The 27910-nt window shown below is 43.7% G+C and overlaps 1 protein-coding gene across 6 annotated transcripts in view; it reads left to right on the top strand.

The window, feature by feature from the left end:
* The window catches only part of APBA2 (amyloid beta precursor protein binding family A member 2), a 267756-nt gene that overhangs the window by 137818 nt on the left and 102028 nt on the right, over positions 1–27910 (top strand). For 5 of the 6 annotated variants that reach the window (XM_053888783.1, XM_053888784.1, XM_053888786.1 and 2 more), the window contains one exon: positions 4997–5050. The exons of the other annotated variant lie outside the window; for it this stretch is intronic. The gene's annotated coding sequence lies outside the window, so the exon portion shown is untranslated. The remainder of the gene's footprint in view (positions 1–4996; positions 5051–27910) is intronic. 6 annotated transcript variants of the gene reach the window in all.

Raw genomic sequence — 27910 nt, 5'->3', positions numbered from 1 at the left:
AGGGACCTCTTACTTTCCCTTGGAAGGACCCTGCTGTGCCCAACTTAGCACTGTCCCTGTGTGTCCTTCTCATCAGGAAGTGGCAGACCCCCCTTGCTCCAGCCTCACATTAAACCTGGGGAGCATCCTCACCCCCACAAAGTCCTATCCTGTGGTTCCAGCCATACCTGTGGGGATGCTGGGCTGTCTCATGCCGCATCCCCCTCAGGGCAGCTTGGGGGAGCTACAGTCCCAGGTCCCAGGAGGCCTCCTCACTCAGCAGCTTATCTGCCAGATGCTGACCTCTGCCAGCTGCCTGTTCCACTCTGTGAGACAGCCCAGTGCAGATGAGCCCCATGGTCACCTGGGCTGGCCCATGAAGGCCACGTGCTCTCTGTTATGCAGAGGTGTTGACAGTCCCATGGAATACCTGGCTTTGCAGCCACTGGGCTGGTACTAGAAAGAGCTGCACTCAAGCTGGCTACAGTGTGCAGCTGGTGCACTCTGCCTGTGATACACCCTGACCCTTCCCCTATCATTCTGGCCACTGTGCTCTGTGCAGACCCTTCCCAGCCCTCTCCCAGGTCCTCTGCTCACTGTGACCACAGTCTTCCATCAGCATGTATTTCATTGAATCTGAGTTTGCTCATCAAATTCTACTTGTTCTACAACCCAACCCCAACATACCATAAGATCCCCAAACCCGTGTACGCAGGGCCCAGCCTCTTGCAAAGCGCTGGGTTGCCTCTTTGGTTCAAGGAACTGTAGGTGTAGCTCTCAGGTCTGCTGGAGGAAGAAATGCTACTATGACAGTGGGGTGGTGATACTGCTGTGCAGGTCCCTGGCCAGTTTGTAAGGCTCTAAGATCAACCTTCCTGCCTCTGTGCTGGACACATCCACCTCTGTCCGCCTCTGAGCCAGGCATCCTCCCAGGACACCTTCCAAGTCTGAGAGTCCACGAAACTGTGAGTGTTGCCTTAACTTTGCCAAGGAAGTGCTTATACAGATTGGTTGTGACACCTGCTTCCCCCAGCACAGCATCGGCCTGTGTGTTCCAGGACTAGCATCTCCTGCTTTGGGTGGAGGCTAGCACGTGCTGCTCTATCCAGGCTCATCGAGGTTCTCTTAAGTAGCTTCCTGTCTCGGGCCTCCTCCCCAACCACCTGAGTCACTAAGGAGCCCTGAGGATGGTTTGTGGATTTGGGGCCTCCCATCGCCTCCCCTGACCTAATATCAAAGGCAATCATCAAATTTATGAACTGTCCACTCTAGGCAATATTTAGGATTTCTGTTTACCTCCTGAGTGTCTGAAAACGTGGCATTTCAAAGGCTCTGTTTGATCAGAGATCCAATTGATTGCCAGGAATGTGCATGCCACATAATAGAGAACCCACAATGGCAGGTTGCAGTGGGCATCCTGGGAGAAAGTTAATTAATCCTGAAACCAAATACCAACTGCCTCAGCAACAGCAGTCATAAGAGAGCCGAGCCTTGTGGTATTTGAAGTCAGGCTGCTGGAGGGCTCTTTATTGGAAGTATTCTCTGTGCCTGCATTCTGCTGTGGATTCAGTGCCTCAGGCCAGGGCCTGCCTTTCCTTCTGTACTTGGTTCCAAGGTCTGGGGTCTCTGGACCCTGGAGAATCCAGTTGTCAGCATGCAGACAGAAAGAGCCTTCATGGCATCTCCCAGGCTCCTGTGGCTTTGTATTTCACATCTCCCCTGGGAAGCTGGAATACATGATAACCTCCCCCTCTCCCCCTCCCCCCACCCACCCGAAATAACTTGTGGGTGGGCCAACAACTTGGAAAGTGGAGTGTTTAAATCTTACAGGGAGACCTGTGTACTTCATTTCCACCCTGAGTCTTGCTAAGAAGTAGGAGATGATTCCAAAAATGATTGTGCATTGCCTGAAGAAGAGCAGACTCTCAGATTTCTGTCTAATCACAAACGGCCAAGATGAACAGGGGAAGTAACCTGGCCCTCAATGCCTCCAGAGAGGCTAGAAAAGAGGATGGGATGTGTGTTTGGCCAAACATGGCTGAGAAGAAAAGCGTGGCTGTTCCGAACTTGTAGGTGACCCTTTGTGTTCATTCCAGCTGCTGGAATGGAGCAGGCCCTCCCTGGATGTGCCTGGCCAGGTGAGGGACTCAGAGCCAGCAGGGACCAGCTGACCCCCAAGGACCTTCCCAGGTCTCGGTGCTCGTGACTTTGTTGGTTTTTTTAAGGTAAACTGTCTGTCCAGAGACACAGTTCACCAAAATAACACAACCCTGCTTCAGCCAATGCAGGCAAGGGGCCCTGAGAGGACAGGGAGAGGGCACTGCTGCACGGAAGAGAAAATTCATATTTTTCTTCGGAGAAAATGGAAAGTGGTGCTGGGTCCAAGTGGTAGGTGACCTTGCTATTGAGTTAAAAAGCTGCTGGGGAAATTAGAGAAGACAGACATGAAAAGAATGCTAATGAATAGTGGTGGACCAGAGCCCGGAGCCCTGATTCCTCCACCGTCCACAAGGGGTACTTGTGTGATGCCTATAAATAGACATTTAAAAACCGATTCTAAATTGAATTAAGATGTGGGCCTGTTTCCTCCTATGGAAGAGCATTATGTAAAGTGCAGAGCTCTGCCTTTTTTCCAAGGCAGTTTGGCGATTCTGTGCCTCTGTTGGGAATCTGTGTGGAGCATGTGGGGGATGCTCGGGCTACCTATGAATGAGACTCTGTCCTCTTGGGAGACTTGCAGACTGAGGGCAGGCAGAGAGAGAGAAAAAGAGCGAGCGAGTGAGTGAGCTGGGGCTCCTTCCTCCAGGTGGAGCAGGGAAGCCCAGCTGAGCCTGAAGGCAGGCTCTGAGTTTCCCTGAGCTGCTTCTGGGCTGGGAGTGGCAGAAGCTGGACTTGTGGGCAGAAGGACACTTCCATAGGCCCACAGTGGCTCTGGACAATGCAGGTAGCTGTAGACCTCTGAGAGGGGAGGGGAGGACACCGTGGACATGTGGGGAGAATTCCAGCCTGTGCTAGTAGACCAAGGCTTCTAGGCTCTTCCATGCAGCCCTCTTGATCAAAACTGCTAGAGTGGTGGATTCTGGGAGAGGACCAAGGTCTTTCTCACTGACCTGCTTGAGTTCACAGAGCCAACTTGTAGCAGAGTGCAGAATGGAGGCCCTGTCTTACGACCACCAGTGAAGTGTTCTTGCCTCTGGACATAGCATTTAGTATGTGCTCTGACCCTGAAATCACCTCTTTTTGGAAGTCCTGGAATGGTGGGATTTGGGGGTAAAAAAGGAAATACCGTTTGATGGTAATGTATTCCCAGGCAGCGTTTTGGGGGCTTTGTTGCGCTTTCCCAGCCACGTTTAAGATCGAACTTATTGTCTACTTTTGCACATGATGAAGCTGAGGCCAACAATGTAAGGGGATTTGAAAGGCGACCGAAGGGGCACCTGGGTGGCTCCGTTAGTTGAGCATCTGACTCTTGGTTTCTGCTCAGGTCATGGTCTCACAGTTCTTGGGATGCAGCCATGCTGTCAGCACAGAGCCTGCTTGGGATTCTCTCTGCCTTTCTCTCTGTCCCTTCCCTGCTTTCACTCATGCTCTCTCTCTCTCTGTCAAAAGAAATAAATAAACTTAAAAAAAAAGGCAGCAGAAAGCACCATACCCTTTGGAAGAATTTGAACAACTGTGTGAATGTCAAGTTCCCTCTGAGCAGAGACCAGCAGATTACAGATATACAAATGGCTTGGCCAAAAGGGAGGTACCTGTGGCCTTCTAAGGGATACTAGTCATTTTTAAAAATGTCTGAACTAGAGGCATCTGCAGTGGGCCAGTTTGGGGTGGCAGGGAACTCCCCCAAATTCCCTAATTAAAACCCACTCCTAGAAATGTCTGTCTAGGGAAATGAGAATGACTGTCAGTTTTCATTAAAAAAGTGTCAACCCTGGTTCCAGGTTAGACCTTTGTGATACAGTAGAAGCCAGTGTCTGCCTGTGCCAATAGCAAGACCATATTACCTTCCCCCCTAGGAATGATGTCATCCCCTGTGACTTCAGGACCAGACTGAAGGTGAACTGTCCAGCCAGCACAGCTATTCATGAAATGCTATGCTCTTGGACCTTCTATTCCCAGCAGACAAGGACCCGGGGAAGAGGCTGCCATTGCTGTGGTTTTGAAAGGAACAAAGACGTTCCTTTATAACGCATTCTGTCTTTAGCCAAATTGGAGGGAGAAGAGGAATTAAAAAAAAATTAATTCCAGTATGGTTAACATACAGTATTGGGAAAAGAGGAATTTTGATTTGATATATAAGACCAATAAATCCCCCTCCTCTTGCACCATCCTGGGCTTCCAGCTTCTCTGGGTTGTCTGCTGCCCCTACCTTGAATTCCTGATCTAACCCAGGGCCTTGCCTTGAGCCCTTGAACCTATTAGACTTTCTCTTCAGCTTTCATTTGCAAAGCTGTCTGTCCAAGAGGAGTGTGAAACCTGATGGCCTGTTTTCTGTTCTCTTTTTGACACCCCGTTGCCCATGAGGAGGGGTGGGCTGTGAATCTGAGCAGAGGAAATGAGCAGTGGCCCGCTTTCCTTTCTCTTTCTTTTAATCTGTCTTCATCTCCCCAGCCCCCACAGGCACACCTACCTCCCTCTGAAAGTGTCCCAGAATACCGGTTCTGCACACTAGTGGGGTCAAGCTTTGTTGTGGGGAAATACATATTCATGAGGGCTTTGAGGAGCTTCATTAAAATGCGGAGGCCTCTTCTTACAGAGTGATACACAAGCCATTGCTTTAGTTGCCCAACATGATGTTCTTAAGGCAATAATTATGTGAGGAATGGCTAAAGAAACATTTTAATTTGTTTCTGGTCATTTGTGATGGTCTCATTAGAATGAGAACCGGTTCACTTTTACAGGTAATTCAAAACCTCTCACTCGTTCAGATGTCTATACTTGCAGGAGCGCTATGTGATCACCCGTATCTTTTCTGAAACCCAAGTAATTTCCTCTATTTCCTTCTGTTTTATTGCAGAAAGATTTCATCACCAGGAGGTTTTGGGGGACATTACCAACCCACTTGTTTTCGGTAAGAAATATGAGGTCGCCTTGCATGGAGTGCGGTTTTGCTTCTGACATGTGTGAAATGGAATTATTTTCCTCGAGGGATGCCACACTTCAGGTGGATCTGGGCATCTGCCACGGTTCTTTATTTCCTGGGATGCTGGGATGTGTAATTCAGTGCGAGCCTCCACACAGGGAGTCTGAGGCTGGGGCTTGATTCACAGCCAAGGAGCCCGTGAGCACTGGGCTCACTGCGGAGTGCTTATATTGCCTAGAATGGACGTCTTTCCCTGTCACCCCTGAGACAGCAGTATCACAACCTCCCCCCATCTCCTCCTCACTATACTAGTGCTTCTGAAAACTGTAGTCCAAACCAGCTTCAGTCATTTATTTGTGAAACTCTTATCTAGATTCCTATTTATATCAAAAATCAATGTATATCACCAACAATAAATGCCATTTGCAACCTTTCACTATCAAACTTGGGCGACATTGTGTCTAATTAGAAGTGCACCACTGTGAAATATCAGGACGCCGAGAGGAAGACTCTAACTTTGATCCGAAAGAGCCCTCCTAATCTTCTCAGGGATGAGGGATGGCTCCGTGTTGCTGTTGCCCTGTGGGTGAAGCTATTCTGCGGCCCTGATCCCCCTGACCCACGGTCAGCCCTTGGCTTGCTCTTGCCCCGTAGGACCTGTAGCAGCAGATTTGCATAGGTCTTTGTAGCCCCAGTGCCAGCTGGCTGCCTGGTAGAGGGGACACTTGTAGGAGATTTGTTCTGACTAAAGATGAGTAGGTGTTCTTTTTCCTGGACCAAATATACCCTAGTGGCTGGGTTGTGGAGAAGCTGGTGTATGGGTTGGGGTATGTTTGGAGAGCAGGGTGGAGAGGAGACTGTTGTTGGAGGTTAGGCAGCTGGGGACCAGGAATTGTCTCTGTGTCTTGATGCCAGAGCAGGTCTGAGCTTCTGATGGATTCCGTGGGTTCTTATGCATCCATGGGCTTGGATAGGGCAGCACTGGTCAGCAGTCCAGAGTGTCATATGGAGGGAAGTAGTGGCTTGGGGACTTCCAAATGAGAGAAGTAATTTGGGATTTCCCAGTGGGGAAGTTCTGTGCCAATCTGAGGATAAAGACGAAGATCAGAGGGGGCAGAATTGGGATACCAGAGCCTCAAGACCGGGTCCCAAACCACTGTTTTGCCTCTGGGGCAGTAGGAAGACGCAAGGCCTGCTGTTTGGAGCTACTGAAAGAGCCTTCTTTTGTAAGTCAAGGCAGCTGCCTTTATTTTACTTGCTAATCCAGCCTCTATCCTACATTAGGTAACTCCCCATAAGCACTGTGCTATTCATGGGCAGGAATTCACCTCACATTGTATTGGGGATTTTTCTTGTCACACATGTCCTGGCTGGATTGTGTGGTCACTTTGGGGGTAGGGAGGGTGGCACATTCATAAGGCATTTAAGAGTTAGAATAGGGGCGCCTGGGTGGCTCAGTCGGTTAAGAGCCCGACTTCGGCTCAGGTCACGATCTCGCGGTCCGTGAGTTCGAGCCCCGCGTCAGGCTCTGGGCAGATGGCTCAGAGCCTGGAGCCTGTTTCCGATTCTGTGTCTCCCTCTCTCTCTGCCCCTCCCCCGTTCATGCTCTGTCTCTCTCTGTCTCAAAAATAAATAAAAAAAAAAAAAAAAAAAAGAGTTAGAATAATCAGCCCCTCTCCAAGGAAGTAGAGGGGGAAATGTTGCAGGAACTGCATGACTTGTAACGCATTTGGGCATAAGAATAAATGAGTATTTTTCTAACTTTTCCTTAATTGTCAGTCTTTAATGTTTATGAATTTACTTCTATGCTCTCAACGAGGCCTTTTCAATCTCGTTTGCTTTTTTTAAAAATGTTTATTTGTTTTATTTTGAGAGAGGGAGGGAGGGAGGGGGAGAGAGAGAGAGAGAGAGAGAGAGAGAGAGAGAGAGAGAATGTGAGCAGGGGAGGGGTAGAGAGAGGGAGGGAGAGAGAGGAAATCCTAAGCAGACCCTGCCACTAGCACAGAGTCTGATGAAGGGCTCGAACTAATGAACCACAAGATCATGACCTGATCCAAAATCAAGAGTCAGATGCTTAACCGACTAAGTCGCCCAGGCACCCCCTGTTTGATTTTCTGTTTAGACTCATTTTTTTGGTTATTTATTTATTTTTGAGAGAGAGGGAGGGGGAGAGAGAACGAGCAGGGGAGGGACAGAGAGAGGAGAGAATCCCAAGCAGGCTCCACACTACCAGCACAGAGCCAGATGCAGGGCTCTAACCCACAAACCGTCAGATCATGACCTGAGCCCAAATCAAGAGTCAGCCCAAATCAAGAGTCAGATGCTTAACTGACTGAGCCATCCCATATAGATTTCTCAGCTACCCTTAGCTATGAAAATACTGAAGAATTTTAGGGGATACTGGGAAGGGAGGAGATTTTTTTGCAATTGGCAGCAAGGGTAGCTTGTGAAGAGAGATGTTCTTATGGGGAATGGGTCTCACAAATTGTGGTGACATTCTGATCTTCTGGGAGCCCAGGGTCAACCAGCCAGTGCAGTCCATCCAGCCTCTCAGAACTGTCCAGCGTGAAATTGGCCTCTTGAAGTTTTATCTAAATGAAACTGGGGCTGTCGTTGCTTTTTGATGGAACCGCAGGGCAATTCTGTTTGTGCCTCTAAGGTATAAGGCATTTTTTTCTTTTGAGCCCAAAAAAGACCTAGTGGGATTTTTACGTATCCTGAAAGACTATTAGAGTATCAAAGTCAGCTGCAATAGACAAGACATCTCACTCTCTTTCCGATTGTGCTCGCTCATCTGCAGTGTAATGGGACTGCCATTTAAGTGAATACACTCGTCATGATTCTTTGCAGCTTCCCTGCAGAAAAGTGTATTTCTTCTGTGAGAGAAAAGTGGCAATGAGATGGATATTTTTAAATGTCAATTATTGCTGGAATGAATCTCTGTGAGGAGAGCTGCAGAGAGAAGAGACCGGGGTTTATTTATTTTTCTACTGCAAATGAACCACTCTGTAGCATCAGAATACTAATACCCAGAGTCTATGCCTGACATCTCCTTCTAAAATAATTTGGTGAATATGCTTCTGCTTATGGTAAAAGTTGGGGGCTGTGTTCCATTTTTTTTCCCCTGGCGGGGATTAAATCCTAGGCCTCAGTATTCTATGATATCAATCCTACGGGCTGTTGATCTCTATAGTGTTTGGATTGTAATTACAGCTGACCATTGAACAACATGGGTTAGGGATGCTGACCCTCATATAGTTGAAAATCTGCATATAACTCTTGACTCCCCAGAAACAACCACTAATCACCTATTGTTGATTGAAAGTCTTACCGGTAACTTAAACATTCAATTAACACGTATGTAAAATTTTTTTATGTTGTATGTATTATATACTGTATTCTTATAATAAGCTAGATAAAAGAAAATGTTAAGAAAATCGTGAGAGAAAGTACACTTACAGTACTGTCATATTTATGAAAAAAATAATCTGCCTAAAAGTAGAACTGTGCAGTTCAAACTCATGTTGTTCAAGGACCAATTGTATATAAATTTAGTGATTTCCTGAAGGAATGGTGGAAAGATTAATAAGGTGTGTTTAAATCATGGGCAGTCTCAGAAAATATATGTTAAGTTAGAAGATGTTGCATTCGCAAAAATTTTTACGATTTTTGGTAATATCAGCATGCTCTTGCCCAAGTGTAAACACATAAAATGCTGTGTAAAAGCTGACCAAGAATTATTTTAAAATACAAGATCCAGGGGGGAGCCTGGATGGCTCAATCGATTAAGCATCTGACTCTTGATCTTGGCTCAGATCATGATCTTATTGTTTGTGGGTTCGAGCCCTGCATCAGGCACTGCACTGACAGTGCAGAGCCTACTTGGGATTCTCTCCCTCTCTCTCTCTCTGCCCCTCTCCTGCTTGTGCTTGCTCGCTTGCTGTGTCTTTCTCTTAAATAAATAAACACACATTAAAAAAATTATAAGATCCAAAGAAAGGCAGTGAAATTCCCAGCTACTAGACATTAAAAGAAAACACAAAACTGGAATGTTAAGGGGAAGCTGGCATAAAGGTGGGGCAGTGAGGTTCCGATAGAAGGTTGCAATTAAGATTGTGTGATATTTGTGGGATGAGTGGGACCGGATGGTGAGCCTAATAACAAACTCTCACATGTACAGGAACACAGGAGGTGGCAGAGATATATTATTGACAAGGTGGGAAGTGATGCAGGACAACTGGTTGTCCACATGGGAGAAGCTAAAATGGTATCCCTACCTCACAGCATACACACAAATAAATGCCAGTAGAATTAATGACTATGAAGGGCAAGATGTTAAATTGTATACAAGAGATTTTTTATATGTCCCTGAGGTAGGAAAAGGTAAGACATACACACAGGCACAGAAAAGATCAGTTAATTAAACAGCAATGTTAGCAGCTTCTTTAAGAGCAGGGATATAAAGGTTTAGGGGGGCCTGGGTGGCTCAGTCAGTTGAGTGTCTGACTTTGGCTCAGGTCATGATCTTGTGGTTCATGGGTTTGAGCCCTGTATCGAGCTCTGTGCTGACAGCTTGGAGCCTGAAGCCTGCTTTGGATTCTGTTTCTCCCTCTCTCTCTGCCCCTCCCCTGCTCTTTGTCTGTCTGTCTCTCTCTCTCAAGAATAAAAAACATTAAATTTTTTTTTAAAGGCTTAAAACAAACTATCACCTGGAATAAATATCTGAGATGTATTTACTGTAAGGGATTAGCATTCTGTCTGTATAATAAGGAACTCTTCCAAATCAATTAGAAAAAGACAATGTAATTGAAAAAAATGAGCAACTGATAAGAAGAAGGGGGTGGGATGATAACATTGGGGATGCCTAAATGGTGTGTTCATGGATGTTTGTCACGTTACTCTGTACACTCATTTTTGTGTATTTGAGAAAGTTGATAAAAGAATAGGTTCTAATGCACAACTCACTGTAGACCCACACAAACCTCTCTGCTCTTGTGTCTGTCTGGCAGGGCAATCTTGCTCCTATGTACTAGCTAATCCTCTGACTCGACTGGAACTGCTGACTTCTTAGGCTCCCCTTCTTATGGGTAGTTCTGCATCCGTCTTGTCATTGAAATGGTTAGGGTTTCTTTCTTTCTTTTTTTTCTTCCCAGCTTTATTGAAGTGTAACTGGTAAACAAAGTGCACATATTTCATGTATACAGTTTAGGGAGTTTGGACATATACATACATTCATGTTACTGTCACCACGACTTACTCATTACCTCCAAAAATTTCCTTGTGTCCCTTTGTGTTTTGTTTGTTTTATAGGAAGAACACCTAACATGAGATGTACCTTCTTAAAAAAATTTTTTTGAGTACATAATACCTCGCTTAACTATAGGCATTATGTTTCATGGCAGTTCTCTAGAACTTACTCGTCTTGCGTAACTGAAACTTTCTACCCATTGAACAGCTTCCCATTTCTCCCTCCCCTCTGCCCCTGGCAACCACCCTTCTAGTGTCTACTTCTATACCTTTGAGGACTTTACATGTAAGAGGAATCACGCAATATTTGTTCTTCCGTGACTGCCTTATTTCACTTAGCATAATGTCCTCCAGGTCCACCTGTGTTATTGCAAATGGCAGGATTTCCTTTGTTTTAAAACCTGGATAATACTCCACTGTATGTATATATCTCACTTTCTTTATCTGTTCATCTGTTGATGAACATTTGGTTTGTTTCTATGTCTTGGCTGAATGAGCCAGGCTTTGCACACTGATCTGCCCTGTTGTTTCAACAGCAATGTTCCCATAGGTTTTTTTGTTTTTGTTTTTCTCTGTGTGGCTGATCCCTCTTCCATGGGCTTCTCCCCATCTTGATAGACGAGGCTCAAGGGCCACCCTTTTTGGGGCCTTCATTGGACACTTAAGCCCCAGGTGAGCCTGTTCTGTGCTCTCCTGCCTCACTGCCGATCTCTCCATGGACTTGCATGCCTGCTTCTTCTGCATCCTTCAAATGTCCATCCCAGTTACCTCATGGATAGTAGATGCTCCAGAAGGCTGTGCTCACTGTGTAGCTCTAGTTTCTTAAACTTCCAGAAGCTCATTGACCTCATCTGTAAGTGGGGACTTGTGGTTTTCGGGGCTACTTGTGAGAATGAACCACATCATGGATGGAGAGTGCATGGCATGTAATTGCTGCCCAATATTATTGGTGTCCTTCCCCGGAGGAAGCAAGGAGAGGATCTGAGGCTGGCCATTATGATTTGCTTTCAGGCTTGGTATGTGTGTTTTCAAATACTTGAAAATACCTGCTCTGACACCTAACTTTCTTTTTCTTAAAGTTGCAACGTGTTAAGAGAGAAAACATTTCATCAACACCTTTTTTAAAGGATGAAAAACGTGTTAAGAAAATAGCAGTATGAGCTGCTACTAGGTTGAGCTCCACATAATTAGTGTGATTAAATTGAAGGAAGTTAGCCATTACTGTATGTAACTTTTTATTCATGATATTCAGATCTAATTAATTATACCAAGTTCTAATTAATTACATGAGTGTGTAAGCTGGCATTCTCAAACTGTGTTTGGTGGAGTCCCAGGAGATGTTCCTGAAAATAGTAATCCGCATTCAGATCAGGCTGGGACACGCTGTCTGTACTGCCCCCTCTTGGAGAGTCCCAGAGCACCATATTAAAGACCTTTTGAAGTCCTGCAAGAAAGCTGCTTATTTAATTCTATTTAACTCCTCATTTTCCAAACTGATTTTGACTACAGGTGCTTCTAGATACATAAGAAAATGCTAACTGAAGTCAGAACAGTTCTTATGCCATAGCTTGTGCTCGGACTGGTTGATAAGCAACATATATGTTGATGAGGACATTCCTTAAGTCTTCCAGGGTAGCACTGCTGGGGTCTGTATTGTGGCAGACCATACTGCCAAGAGTTTTTCTTTCAGAGTCCAGGGCTGGTACAGATTAATCTCTTTTCATGGGTGTATCACTTAATTTCCTTTGGTCAATCTGCAGGGGAAAATGGTAGTGACTTGCCGGCCCTTCAGGGTGGCTGTCAAGGTGAGAGTACTTAGAAGTGGCCTCCTTCACTCCTGGCCTGTGAAGGGCTCCTGTAGTGGTTACCAGTTTTGGCAGAGACCCTCATTTACAAAGGAGGCCATGTTACTGAGCACGTCCTGGCCTCAGGGTCAGAGAGAGAGAACCACTCACCTCCTGGCAAGGTCTTTGTCGGAGGTTTGAAAGGGGACAACCGCCCTCCATTTTGTTTCCCAGCCACTTCAGGGAAGTGTAGAGTGTTGTGATGTAGAATGTAGAGTGTTAGAGGAGATGATTTTGGGGAGAGGTGACTCATCAGTCCTGTAGGTTATGCAGGAGGAGTGAGGTTTAACCTTTCATCTTGAGGGGGGAGTATACATTTCTCGGCGGGGGGGGGGAGAGACAGACAGACACACAGACAGACACAGAGAAAGAGGAAGGTGGAGCATTCCAGGCAAACAGAAGTATGTGTATGATTCAAGCATGGAGACATGAAGTGACATGACAGGCCCTAGGGGATGTAGTTGACCTTGAACAACGTGGGGGTTAGGGGCACTGACCCCCCACTCCCCCCACACCATGCAGTCAAAAATCTGTGTATAGCTTTTGACTCACCAAAAACTTAACTACTAATAAATAGCCTACTGTTGACTGGAAGCCTTACTAATGACATACACAACTGATGAACACATTCTGTATGTTATATGTATTATATACAACACTCTTACAGTAAAGTAAGCTAGAGAAAAGAAACTGTTATTAAGAAAAGCATAAGGAAGAAGTACATTTATAGTATCGCACTGCATTTGCTGAAGTAATCTACACCTCAGTGGACCCTAGCAGTTCAAACCCATGTTGTTCAATGGCCAGCCGCAGTTGGCTTGACAGAGTAGACAGAAGATGCAGTAGGAGGGGCCAGACTGTCCTGTTCACATGGCCATAGAGAAGCCTAACAGGGCTGACACCATAGGTGACTGTGGAAGGCAGGCAGAGGGGGTGAAGGCCCAGGTGCTGGAGGCTCCTCACATGGTTCCTGGGGAAAGATGCTGTGTCCTGAGTAAAGGCTGGTAGAGTGTGGAGGCAAGGACTGAGGTGACAGACACCAAGGAGGAAGAGGTAGCAGAGCCATGTGGAGGGAGCAGGAGTTGGGAACTCGGAGAGAAGACCATATTTGAGGTGGAAATAGAATTATTGAATTCCTACTTCATGAAGGGCCAGGGAGCTTTTGAGGGGGTGGGGGTGGGGCTGGGGAGTCAGTCTCTTAGGCCAGGCTGGCTGAGGCTGTGGGTGGGGGTGACCTCCACGGGGAGTGAAGGAGCCTGAGGAGAATGGCCAGAAAGTGGGTGGAAACCAGGAAGGAAGGGGGCTGAGGATTTTCATCGGCTGGGAGACCAAATAGGATTTTTAAAAGGCAGAGAATGTGGCTGTGGGATTTTTCTTTTTCATGAGCACAGACTAAGAAGGGGAGAAGAGAAGGGGGTGGGAACAGAAGGGAACAAGGTATTTTTCTGTGGAGGTGGAAAATTGTTCAGTGTAGTTTATGGATGAGGAAAGAAGCGGTGCGTGTAACACATGCAGCGAGGAGGGAGAATGGAGTGGGGCCTGGGTGCCAATGAAGAGAGCTTCTTGTTTCCTGGAGGGAGTGTTGGAGGAGAAGACTCTGGGCCTTTCTAGCTGTGACCTCTGTTCTCTCTGGGAGGTGGGAGTCAAGTCTGTGAAGAGCAGAAAGGAGTCACCAGGATGGAAATACATTCAGCACCTGTGTTAATCTTTTGAGCAAATATCTCCAGTAGTGGCAAGTGTACTTTGGGAGGGTGGATTTGACTCATCCTGATTTTGAAAGTCATTCCCAAAGACAACCGGCCTCCACTGTTATTTTTAGCCATGAGAAGACTGGAGTATCTGTGTGGTCTCCCCAGGTCCTGAGAAAAATGACACTCATTGGAGTGTTTGGCTTTTTGTCTATATGCAGTTTTGACAGTCCTGTTTACGGTCCTGCAGCAAAGACAGGAGAGCGAGGGTGTTGTTCCAGACTGAGAGACCTGTCAGTTGCCAAAGAAAATTAGCTCCTGTGTGTGATAACTTGAGACTCCATATCAGAAAATCCCATCAGCTTTGGGGAGCAATTAGCTTTGAGATAAATCATAACTTCCTCTCCTTTCTCAGGGCTCTGGGGGGATGGGGTCGGGTGCAAGCCAGAGTTCACAGCACCCTAGCTGCGCCCACATTCATTGCTCCCTGGGTGACTTCTTTTAGTCACCAAGTCATGAAGCCAAGGATTCCTTTAGGCTCTGAGAGGCCCTGGTTGCCTCCGTTTCTTGGTGAGGTCCTATATTTGTGCAGGGGCAGCCCCTGGATGGAAGGCACCTTGCAGATGATTTCACTTCTACCAGTGCACTCCTTTTCCCTACGCCTCAGATCCAGAGGTATGAAACAGTAGCATTCCTTTATTGAGCACAGTTGTGCACCAGACAAAGGTAGAATCAGGCTTAATCAGAGCTCCTTAAACTCTGTAAGTGGATGTCATGATTTCTGTTTTACAGAGAAGATAGGTTTAAAACAGGATATCTTAGGCATGGCCAGACAGTATACAACTGAGCTGGGCGCTGTGGGGCACAACACGGTGAATGAAGCATGTAGCACACCTCTCCCCACCTCCCCTGCAGACTTAGAGGTGCCTGCCGGCCTCCTGCAGTTACTGCCTCTGGGCAGGGGGAGGACCCCCAGTGGCCCTGAGCCCAGCCCTGCTCTGAGGGGAAAGTTGCTTTGTGACCTGATGCCTCTTTGTTTTCTCATCCAACAAAGGACTTGGGGAGGAGGAATGGGGAGTTTAATGGGTAGAGAGTTCAGTTTTGTCAAAGAAAAGAGTTCTTGGGATGGATGGGCGTACAACAGTGTGAATGTGCTTAATGCCACTGAATTGTACACCTAAAAATGGTCTAGATGGTAAATTTTATTATGTTTATTTTAGCACATTTTAATTTTTTAATGTTTATTTTTGAGGTGGGGGAGGGGCAGAGACAGACAGAGATACAGAATCTGAAGCAGGCTCCAGGCTCTGAGCTGTCAGCACAGAGCCCGACGCGGGGCTTGAACCCGCCAACTATGAGATCATCACCTGAGCTGAGGTCAGACGCTTAACCAACTGAGCCACCCTATATTTTAGCACATTGTAAAAAACAGAAGGAACACAGCACTGTATTCTTGAATGTTGTTATTAAAAGCACAGGGCCCATCACCGAGACACTTAACATGTATAGATTCTATCTACAATTATTCTTCACACCCCTGAGTTTGTGCCTTCCCATCATTCAGGGACTTGGTTTCCAGTCTCTCCTCTCTCCTGTTACTCTGCTCCAAATGTCGTCGTGATCTCTGTCCTTATTCTAGTCTGGCTCAGATGGGAAGCTGTTCTCTACGGTGGTTTTGTCAGGTCAAAGCGTGTGAATGTGTGTGAGAGAGTGTGAGTGAGTGGATATGAGTCTATGTGTGAGTGTCTGTGAGTGTGTATGAGTGTGTGTGTATGTGTCTATGTGTTTGAGATGTGCGAATCTGTGTGTGTGTATAAGTCTGTGTCTGTGTCTGTGTGTGTGTATGTGTATGAGTCTTTGTGTTTGAAGAGTGTGTGAATCTGTGAGTGTGAGTGTCTCAGTCTATGTGAGTGTGTCTGTATCAGTCTGTGTGTCTGTGGGTGAGAGTGATGTGAGTGAGTCTCTGAGTGTGTGGGGGGGTGTGGGTGTATGTGTAGGGGAAGCAGGCTGGATCCTCCTTTTAGATGCTGGACTAGTAAAAGAGAGCCTAGCCTAGGGATCGTCCCCAGGTGCCCTTAACCCCGTAGCGCACCAGGACATCATAGAGGAGGCTCCAGGAAGCCTGACTCACAGAAATGAGGGCAGTGTTTACAGTGCCATGACAGCAGGCGGAGCCCCTGGCTCAGAATAAAATCTGAAAGAAAACTTTAAAAAGTGAGCCTTTGCCCATAATATGGTGGCTTCTCTAGTCTCATCTGAGTTGTGTTCTTCCTTCCCTGTCACAGTCCACACCGCGTAACAACCACTTGGACTTACAAAGTGATAGAAAGCAGAAGGAGGCTCTGGAGACTCACCTTTTCAAGGCCTCTGTTGTTAATTGCGTAGTGTGCAAGATCAGCAATATAGACCATAATATGTTTTTTTCAAATAAGCTTTTTATTTTTTGATTCTTTTAAATTAAAATTTTTTTTAATGTTTGTTTATTTTTGAGAGAGAGAGAGACAGAGCACGAGCTGGAGAGGGGCAGAGAGGGAGGAAGACACTGAATCTGAAGCAGGCTTCAGGCTCTGAGCTATTAGCACAGAGTCTGACCCGAGGCTCAATCCCACGGACCCTGAGATCATGACCTGAGCTGAAGTCAGATGCTTAACCAACTGAGTCACCCAGGAAACCCTTAAATTTTTTTTTTTTTTTTTTTGAGAGGGAGAAAGGGAGAACGTGAGCAGGGGGTGGGGAGGAGAGGGAGAAGGAGAGAGAATCTTAAGCAGGCTCCATGCCAAGTGCAGAGCCTGATGCAGGGCTCGATCCCATGACCCTGGCATTATGACCTTAGATGAAATCAAAAGTTGGGCACTCAACCCCTCTTAGCTACCCAGGTGCCCCCAAATAAGCTTTTTAAATTGAGGTGTACTTTTCTGCTTGTGCAAATTATTGCCATGAATTTTCTCAAAGTGAATGCATCCATGTAAACTATTACCCAAATGAAGAAATAAAGCATCACTAGAACCCAAGAATGCCATCAATACCACAATATCTTAATTAGTGTGATTTTATAGTAAGTATTTAGTTCTGTTAGTTTTAAGTCCTTCAGTTTTGCTCTTCAATATTATCTTGCTATATTTGGCCTTTTGCATTTTCATATAAAATTTAGAATCATTCTGTCAATTTCTGTATAAACACTTGCTTGTGAAATACTACTAAGGTTTTGATGAGAGTTCTTCAAATTATAGCTCCATTAAGAGGGAGACTTTATGCTATTGTCTCCTAACCCATGAACATGTAATTTCTTTCTCTTTGGACTTAATGCAAGTTTTCTTCATATATTTTATAGTTTTGTATGTATAACATCTTCTGTTAGATTTCTTCCAAGGTATTTGGGTACTGTTTTGTTTGCTATTGTTATTGCTATCATAAGTGTTTTTCTTTAATTCTATATTATAATTCCTTTTCATGGGTATTTATAATGTGATTGTTTCTTAAATGTTTCCCTTATATTTATCAACCTTGTTAAATTCATTTATTAGTTGTGGTAGTTTATTTTTAAGATCTTTTAGATTTTCTACATGCATAATCATGCTGTCTATGAATAATGAGAGTTTTTTTTTTCCTTTTTGTGCTGATTGCAAACCCCAGTTCAATAATTTCCCTCTTGGGGGAAAATCTTTCAGTATTTCACTTTGAATTAAGCTGGTTGCTCTCATTTTTTTGTGTGTGTGCATACTATTTATAAGAACAAAAAATTTCCTTTTATTCTAGTTAGCTACAGCTTTATCATGAGTGGGGGTTGAATTTTATCAAATATTTTTTCTGCCTCTAATTAGTCAAAGACTATTTTCCCTTTAATTAATGTGAATTATATGATTGATTTCCAAATATTAAACCAACCTTGCATTTCTGGACTACAACTGATTTGAGATATGATATAGTTTTTATGTTGATTTAATGATTTTTAATAGCTCTTTTTGCAACTGTCTTTAACAGTGTTTTGCCTATACTTTTATTTTCATATAATGTCAAGGTCAGGTTTTGGCATCAAAGTAGTGATGATTTTATAAAGTGTACCTCTTTTTATGTTCCCTGGAAGATTTTGGGCAATATTGGTGTTTCCCTTTCCCTCTCTTCCTCTCTCCTTCCTCCCTCCCTCCCTCCCTCCCTCCCTCCCTCCCTCCCTTTCTTCCTTCTTCCCTGTCTTCCTTCCTTCCTTCCTTCCTTCCTTCCTTCCTTCCTTCCTTCCTTCATGTTTGGAAGAGTTGGGAAGCCACTGAGGTTGGAAATTATTTGAGAAGTTTAATTACAGATTCAGTTTCTTTAATAGATACAGGACCATTGGATGTTTTTTCTTCTGGTGTCAGTTTCACTAAGTTGTGTTTCAGGAAGCTGTGCATTTCATAAAAACTGTGACAGTTATTTGTGTTAAGTCATTTATTATGTCTATTATTATCTTTTACAAATGATATCTACCTGTTCATTTCTGATATTGTAGTTTGTGCATGCTCCCCCTTCCTATCTCCTACTGCCACTTTTATCATGCTAGGGATTTACAAATTTAATATTCTTCCTAAGAACCAACATTGGGTTTATTGCTTTTCCCCTATTATACATTTGTTTTCTCTTTCAGTTTTTCCTGCCCCATATTGATTATTTCCTTCAACTTTATTTGGGGTTTAATTTGCTGTTATTTTCAAAATAATTGAAAATAAATAGATATCTAGGTTATTTTTGTAGCCTTTTAAAATTTTCTAATAAAGAAATTTAAAGTTATAAATTTCCCCGTAAGCCTGCTTTAGCTGTAATCTACTACTTTTAATTATTATGGTTAGAAACACATAAAATATGCCCTTTTTAAGTGTATAGCTCAGTGGTGTTAACTATATTCACATTGTTGTGAAACTTATCCCCAGGACCTTTTCATCCTATAAATGTGAAACTCTGTACCCATTAAACAGTAACTTCTCTTTTTCCCCTACCCCCAGCCCCTGGCAACTGCCATTCTTTCTGTCTCCATGAATGTGACTACTCTAGGTGCCTTATATAAATGGAATCATACAGTATTTGTCCTTACAACTGGCTTTTTTAGGTTAGTATATTGTCTTCAAGTTTCATCCATGCTGTAGCATATGTTTGAATTTCCTTCCACTTCCATAATATTCCATTGTATGTTTATATCATGTTTTCTTTATCCATTCATCCATTGATGGACATTTGGGTTGCTTTCACCTTTGGGCTGTTGTGAATAGTGCAGCTATGAATATGAGTATGCAACACTATTTTTAAAAAGTATTTTTATTTTTATTTATTCATTTTTTATTTTTTATTTTTTTGAAAGAGTACACATGCATGAGAGTGGGGGAGGGGCAGGGAAATCTTCAGCAGGTTCCATGCCTCCCTTGGAGCTGGATGTGGCACTCCATCTCACGACTGTGAGATCATGACCTGAGCCGAAATCAAGAGTCAGACACTTAACCGACTGAGTCACCCAGGGCACCCCACTATTTTTTGATATGTTGTAGTTTCATTATTAATCTCTTCAAATGTTTTTAAATTTTATGATTATTTTCTTCTTTGATATGCGAGTTATTTCAAAGTGGTCAATTTCCAAATGTCTGCATATTTTCTAGTCATATTTTTGTTGTTTATTTCTTGCTTAATTATACTATAGTCAGAAATACATCCTTTATGGTTTTTAACATTTCAAAATTTTTGAGACTCATTTTAGATTTGCCTACCATATGATTAATTTTGATAAATTTTCTGTGTGCATTTGTATGTGGTTTCTTGGTACAGTAATTTACATATATCAACGAAGAAAATTTTGGTAATTATGGTGTTCATGTCTATTTCCATTCTGATTCTTTTCTGCTTGTTATATCATTTACTGGGAGAAGTATGTTAAAATATTCTACTGTGATGTTAGATTTGTCTTTTTATAGTTCTGTCAGTTTTCCCCTTTATACATTCTGAGAGCATATAACTAAATACATATAAATTTAGAATTTAAATTTAGACTTTAAATTTGGAATTTAAATTTAGACTTTATTCCTAGCAGATTGCCCTATGTTTTATTGTGAATTATTTCTTTTTCTCTTCTAGAAATGCCTCTTTTCCTAAAGTGTACTTTGTCTATCAATGTAACTACACCAACAACTTTCTTTAAAATATTTTTTACTGTTTAAATTTACAGGGAATCAAATAGATAGTAGAAGAGTTCTCATGTATCCTACACCCATTTTTCCCTATTAACATCTTACATTAGCATGGTACATTTCTTGCATGTAATAAACCAGTCTGAATACTTCATAATTAACTACAGTGCATCCTTCATTTTTTTTTATTTTTTATTTTTTACTTCACATCCTTTTTCTGTTCCAGGCATCCACATTACATTCAACCTTCATGTCTCTATAGACACTTTTAGATTGTGATAGCTTCTTAGGCTTTCCTTGTTTCTGATGACCTTGACGGCTTTGAGGAATATTGCTCAGGTATTTTATAGAATATGCTACAGTTTAGGTTTGTCTGATTTTTTTCTGATGGTTATACAGGAGTTACAGGCTCTGGGTCAAAAGACTGCATAGGGAAGAGCACCGTTCCCATCATCTCAAATCAAGGGTACATAACACATCCCTTGATACTCACCTATATCACCTGTAAGTTATCTTTCATCTCCATGAGGGGGCGGTAGCTAACAGATTATATGGAATTCTTAACCCACAGATTTGTCCCTTCTCTTTCATTTATTGATACACTCATTCATTTATTTATGTCCATGTGGATTTGTGGATCTTTTTTTTGTACTTTGGGCTGTAACTCAGTACTGTCTTATTTATACTGTCGTTCAAATTGTTTCACCTTTCACTGTTTCTTAACATATCCGAATATCAGCCTCACTTTTCTGTTCCCTCTTCTCTCCAGGAGTTTGGCTTCTCAGGTTCTCTCTCACTGCGTTAGGAGCTTGAAACTATAATTTTTTATATCCCTCATAAAACTGCCAAGAGTTCTGCTTAGCCCTGTTGTTTCTTGACCACCACTTTCTGCTTGTTTTTTTTTTTTTAATTTTTTTTTAAACATTTATTTTTGAGACAGAGAGAGACAGAGCATGAATGGGAGAGGGTCAGAGAGAGGGAGACACAGAATCTGAAACAGGTTCCAGGCTCTGAGCTGTCAGCACGGAGCCTGACGCGGGGCTTGAACTCACGGACCGCGAGATCACGACCTGAGCCGAAGTCGGACGCTTAACCGACTGAGCCACCCAGGCGCCCCTCTTTTTTTTTTTTTTTAAATTTTTTTAACTTTTATTTTCTGCTTGGTTTTTAAACCTCTTGGCTCCTACCAGTTATGGATCCACTAATGCTTTAGAGAAGCCACACAAAATGCTCGGCTTATTTCAGTTATAGTTTCTTGGTTGTCAGGATCTCAGCCCCTCAAGTCCTAGTTGCCTTGGCAGATCTCTGATGCTTCCATAGAGATTTTTTAAAAAGTCATCAAGAGCTGCTGGTTGTTCTTTGTGGAAGGCTTAGTCTGGCACAAGCTGGTGTGTCATAGCCTGAAGTAGGATTCATCGGGCATAATAACATTGTTTGTTTTCTCCATCCACTATGTCCTGGTTAATGGTGCCTCATATTATTTGAAGATCTAATACTTTGCTCCCAGTCATCCAGTATCCTCAATAATACACATTTTATATGTTATGTAGGAGAATGAATCATTCTTTACATATCCTTATCTATACCCTTAGTCACAAGGGCTATGAAAAAGGATTCTCTGCTGACTTCTTTTCAAGGTAAGGGAAAAAATAATGATCTTGGAAGAAGATAGCCTTCATCATAAAGCTTCTGATGAAAGGAACAGATGGAGAGGGCTCTGTGAAATAGGCTCTTTGATCTTGGGGACCTAGCAACAGTACAATTACTGATGCAATTTTTTGGTTAGACCTTAAAGAAATTAAGTCTCTCTATATGGTTAAGGATGGATTTGTGTACGAACATCAGTCAGAGGTAAAGTCTGTGACTCACATTAGGGTGTCTGGCAGTGAAAGCATCCCTTTAACTAGATTGAACAGGGTATATAACAGGTCTTCCAAGCATGCTCTGGCTAAGCTTGCCTCTGCCATCCCTACACTTGGGGAAAATACATTTGTATTTCCCTACCTCTCCAGTTTTGTGTATTCTGCAGTTCTGAAGAGCAGCTGTCTTCCTTGTTCATCACCCATGATGGAACACAGCCAAATCATTGGGAAAGTCCCCACAGATTGAGTTATCCATAAATTGATGCCATTTTAGTATGATCATTCGATTAGGCACAAATCCATCTCATTGTGTCACATCCATTTCAACATAATTCACAAGAATGTTGGGAAGGACCTGGCATGTATCTTGTTGAAATCCAGGTGCATTCTTATTTCAGGATCTCCTTCGTGTACCTCTGTACATACTCTATCAGAGAGAGAATGGGAGTAATTTCGCAAACTCATGGTTAGCTCTTGCAGTGGTTACTTTTCTTAAAGGTGATCACAACCCAACCCATTAAAAAGTGCATTTTAGAACTTTGCTGTCCAGTATGGCCGCCACTAGCCACACATGGAGATTTATATTTAATTTAAATTAACTAAAATTAAGCAAGTTAAAACTTCAGCTTCTCAGCCAAACTAGCCATATTTCAAGTGCTCTAAGCCTACTGTCTTGGGCAGGGCAGATAAAACACTTCTAACATTGCAGAAAGTTTTATTGAACAGCTGTCCTAAAATCTTGATTCTAGAATCAGATTTGAGCCCACTGGTCTGCAGATTGCCCTGTCATCATTTGACTCTTACACACATTGACATGGTGTTTTCCTGTAGTCAATCTTTCTCACCTTTTTTCCCACATTTCTTCCAAAATCAGCATCAAAAGGAACTCCGTTCCTCTGTTGCCCAGCTCAGTCTATAAGGAGGATCTTGGATAGGGACTACCTTTTTGGCTTTCAAGGAGGTTGCATAAGAAATGAAACTAAGTCACATCTGCTACTGAGGATTTGTACCTGAGGAAGAGCACCGTCCATCTTGCTGGTGTTCATGTGACTGCTATGGTTGCTAAGGGAAAAGAATGTGATCTGTATTGCTTGTCCAGAATGTCTGTTTCTAATCAGAGAGAGAATAGAGGCATGCACTCGGAGAATCAGCCAGGTTGTCTTATTTCTTCAGTAGATGCCATCGAGGGCAATTATGGTGCATGTGGACCCTGTAAAATGAGTGTCTGGGGTCCCTCATTTATGCCTTATACAACATCTTTAATAGAAGAAATTTTCCTGTTTTGTTTAAATGTTTATTTATTTTTGAGAGAGAGAGAGCACGAGCATGAGCTGGAGAGGGGCAGGGAGAGGGGGACAGAGGATCCAGAGTGGTCTCTGTGCTGACAGCACAGAGCTTGATGCGGGGCTTGAACTCATGAACTGTGAGATCGTGACCTAAGCTGAAGTTGAACGCTTAACCAACTGAACATCGAGGGGCCCCAGAAGAAATTTTCCTGTTTTTTAAACGATAGAAGATGCCCCCAGCTGTCCTGGGGTGACAGTGTCAACTGCTAGTGGGTAGCACCTCTGTCCTGTGCCTGGCTGCCACCCCAGGATCTACACCCACCAGTGTGGTTTGCTGGTGGATGGTAAGGAGGAGAGGGGCAGATGGAAATCTCTCAGGACCCAGGTCTTGGACAGCATTATTAGTGGTGGAGTGTATTGTCATGTCAGGAAGAAGAAAATCCTTAGTTGAGAAAATACTTTTTTTTTTTTTTTTTAAAAAAAAGGAGTCATCAGGCAAGCTTAGGAAGATCCACCCACTGTTTGGAATACTTGCTTGCTCTGTTATGTCTGCACCCAAGGAGCAGATCGTGAGTCAGGTATGTGAGGGGACAAGGGTGTAGCAAGAATGGAAGGAGGAGCTGTGGGCTGGGAGACAGGGACACCAGCGGTGTGACTTTAGGGCAGGTTATTTGCAAAGTCTCGATTTCTTCCCTTGCCCCTTCTACTTGCACAGACTTATTGTGATGACCAGAAGCATTTATGTGCCAGGAGCTGTATACAGAGTTTTTGAGGAAGGAGGGTTGGGTCCTGGGGCAAACTGTTTCAGTGATGTGTTTGCGCAGCGTGGTGCCTTGCTGTGTACAAATGAGAAACTTCAGAGTTTGATGCTTTTGCTTCCCAAGCTGGTGCATCTCAGTGGTTGTGCTGGAGAGAGAATCAGAACCCAGAGCAGATTCACCCAGCACTCTGTTCTGCTCTGAGAAACTTCCTTTTATTTTCTCACTGATAATTTCCTTCTCTCTTCTTTCTTTTTCTGGGATTCCCACTTATCTGACATTGGACCTCTGGATTTCATCCTATATGCTTCTCTTCTCTTGTGTATTTTTGTATTTTTCCAACTCCCTTCTATTGTGCTTTTTAGGATATTTCTGACTTTATCTTTGAATTCCCATAATAAATGTTTATACTTTCTTCTACTTTTAATTTCCAAGAGCTCTTTTTAGTCTGTCATCTTTTTTCTTTTTTTCTTTTTTTTTTTTTTTTTGGTAGCTCTGCTTTCCTGTTTGGGGAGCAGTAACTTCTTACATTTGTTGAAGGTATTAATTACTACTTTTTTTGTTTTTGACAGTGTCTCCTGTCTCCTTTGGTTTCCTTGCACTCATTTAATCTGGATTTTCCTTTTCCTGTGTGAGGCTTTCCTCCCCAGTCTATGATCCTTGATTGTTTAGTCACATTTGGGAGGAAAGCCCCAAAAGTGGATTGGAGTCTGTGTTTGCAACTGTGACTGCCCATTCGTCACCTGGGAGTGTTAAAAAGTATCAGTCCTGGGGGTCAGTTCCAGGCCAGTTGGACCAAGATCTTTCAGAGTGTGGTCTGGGTATTGACCAGATTGATAGATAGAGATATAGAGATGGAGACATAGATTTAAATTCACCAGTAATTCTATTGTTCAGCCAGACCCAGGATCCACTCCTTAGCTGGATGCCATCTGGGTGACAATGCTGGTTCTTTCTAGAGTTGGCATAATAACCACGTGTTGAAACTACTTTAGGGCCTTTTAATGCACTGGGTACCTAGGAGACTCTGATTACCTCCATATGATATTCTGTCTTTCTGCACCTTTGGCAGATTGCAGAGTGGGACTTTTCAGTGCCTTAAGTTTCAGGAACCCATGGGCAGGAAGGATAAGCTCATATCTGCCAAAGGCGTCTATGCAGCTACAATAAGAAATGTGGGAAGAAAGCAGATCAGCCCAGCTGTGAAGAGTGGGATCCAGGAGGGGCCAATCTGAGGCAGATGTGGCCAGGGAGCAGCCCTGGCTGGGGGATGGGACGGGACCTGTGAGAGGAGCTTCAACTGAGTCCAGAGAGTTTGGCCCTTGGGCTCTGGTGAGGTCAGTCCTCCCTCTCCTTACCACTGGGAGAACAGTGGAGGACAGGAGTGGCAGGTTATGGTATATCAGTGTCAATACATCTACATCAGTAATAACAAGAAGCTAGGTGCCTGGGTGGCTCATTTGGTTGAGCGTCTGACTCTTGATTTTGACTCAGGTCATGATGTCATGGTTCGTGGGATTGAGCCCCATGTTGGGCTCTGCACTGACAGTGTGGAGCCTGCTTGGGATTCTCTCTCTCTCTCTCTCTCTCTCTCTCTCTCTCTCTCTCTCTCTCTTACTTTCTCCCTCTCTCTCTCTCTCTCTCTCTGAAAATAAATAAAAATAAACTTTATAAAATAATAAAAAGAAGCTGTGGTTTGAGAGTGAAGAGGCAGCATGGGAAGGACTGGACAGCACAGGAGTGTTGAGACAGGTGGTCAGGCCTGGGCTACGATCCCTCATTGCCTTGTGACCTCACCTTAGCCATACCTCCTCTCAGAGCCTTGGCTTGTCCCACTGGGAAGGAAGGATCATGATGGTCCCTGCCTAGCAAGAGAGTAAATGTGCTGGTGTGTGTTGGGGGATGGGCTACGGAGGCTTCAGCACAAGAGGCCAGTTTGGTGTTTATGGTATAACCTTCTCCCATGCAGCAGAGATCAAGTTTGCTCTTGAACTTTTAGACTGGATAAGGCATGAAGTTGGAGGGGAGAAGGAATAAGCAGAAGACCAGGACACTCCCTAGGCTGTCCTCTTACTTGCAGTGCATTGGGCAGAGAGGTACTGGCCTCTGGGTGGGAGGGCCCCAGGGAACCCCGTTCCTTAGCCTCATGTCTCCCTTTTACCCGTCCTGTTCCCCTGGGGTGGGGCTGTGTCTAACACTGCCCTTCTCCAAGGAGGAAGGTGGCCTTCTGCATTCTCTGTTGGCTCGGGACAATTTATTTTTGATTAAGGATATTTTAGAAAGGCCAAAATTGTATTTTCTTTGTAAAACATTTGACGATCTGTGCAACACAGATGTACATTCTTTTTTTTATTACTTAAAAATTTTTTTTTTAATGTTCATTTATTTTTGAGAGAGAGAGAGAGACTGTGAGCAGGGGAGTGGCAGAGAGAGAGGGAAACACAGAATCCAGAGCAGGCTCCAGGCTCTGAGGTGTCAGCACAGAGCCTGATGCGGGGCTTAAAAGAGATCATGACCTGAGCCGAAGTCAGACGCACAACTGACTGAGCCACCCAGGTGCCCCACAGATGTGCGTTCTTTAACAAAACTGAGAGGTCACAGATAAAGCTAGATGCTCCCTTGACCACCTAGAATATTCTTCTTCTCCCTGGAGAGAACTATACTAAGGGGTTTAGAATGTGTCCCTCTGGATCTGTTATCACACACTTACACAAGTGTATATGTATTTGTACAAGCATGTGGCTACACTTTGTTTCTACACAAATGGAGCGTATCTCAGAGTCTGTGCATCGTTCTGCCCCTTGAGTGTCTCATGGCACATTTCGGAGAACTTACATACAGTACTTACTGCCTAGGAGAGCTACCACCTCTGTTTTAACTGCTACATAGGCTTCCAGTGACTGCGTGTACTATGTATTGTACGAACACTCTCCTGTGATGAACTTTTGGGTCGTTCCTGACGTTTGGTGTATAAACAATGATGTTTGTGGGCTCATGTTTCTCTAGAGTGCATAGCAAGGAGTGGGATTACTATAGTAATAGTATATTATACTGTTCTTTCCTGAGTGGCTACAGAGTGGTTTTGTCCCTACAGCGTAATCAGTTCTGGATATTATAATTTTGCTGATATAATGGAAGGAAGATTGCGGTATTACTTTGTCATTTTCCCTGATTATTTGTGAGGTTAAGAACATCTGTGTTTTCTCTTGGGTCAATTCCCCTTTGTTATTTTTGCTCTTTGTTTCCCACTGGAAAATTTGTCTTTTTCCTATCGATATATAGGACGTGTTTTGGTGTTGGTGTGAATGTTTGGGTCTGTGGTGCATAGGCAAACAATGTAACACATCCTATATATGAATCCTTTATCTCATATACTCCCATTATTTTCTTCAGGTCTGTAAATTTGTCTTTTTTGTTTTAGGTGGATTTTTTCTTCTCTCATGCAGGTTTAAAATTTTAATGTGGGAAATTTATAAGTCTTAATGATTTTTCATTACGTCTTATTTAAGAAGGCCTTCTTCCCTACCTGGACTCTTTAATATTGAAGAGTCATCTCTTTTATACTGAGATCACCGGTCCATCTAGAATTTACTTTCATGAGTGGTATGAAGCAGGCATATCTTTTTTCCTCAGTGGGTTGCAATGATTATACCCATTCCCCCCCAACCCAGTGATTTGCGATGTTACCTTCATTGTGTGTGTGTGTGTGTGTGTGTGTGTGTGTGTGTGTGTGTGTGTGTTTTAATGTTTATTTATATTTTGAGAGAGAAAGACAGAATGGGAGTTGGGGGTGGACAGAGAGAGAGGGAGACACAGAATCTGAAGCAGGCTTCAGCCTCTGAGATTTCAGCCCAGAGCCCAACACAGGGCTCGAACTCACGAGCTATGAAATCATGACCTGAGCCGAAGTTGGATGCTCAACTGACTGAGCCACCCAAGCATCCTGCCTTCATTGTGTTTTAAGTTATCATAGATGTTGGGCTGTTCTGGACACTCATCACTCCTACTGGTTCATTTGTG

This window comes from Panthera pardus, unplaced genomic scaffold, assembly GCF_024362965.1.
Source record: "Panthera pardus isolate Hobbes unplaced genomic scaffold, ASM2436296v1 HiC_scaffold_24, whole genome shotgun sequence".
In the NCBI taxonomy this organism is placed as follows: Eukaryota; Metazoa; Chordata; class Mammalia; order Carnivora; family Felidae; genus Panthera; species Panthera pardus.
The sequence above is the reverse complement of the archived record's forward strand: the minus strand, read 5'-3'. Positions and strand labels throughout refer to the sequence as shown.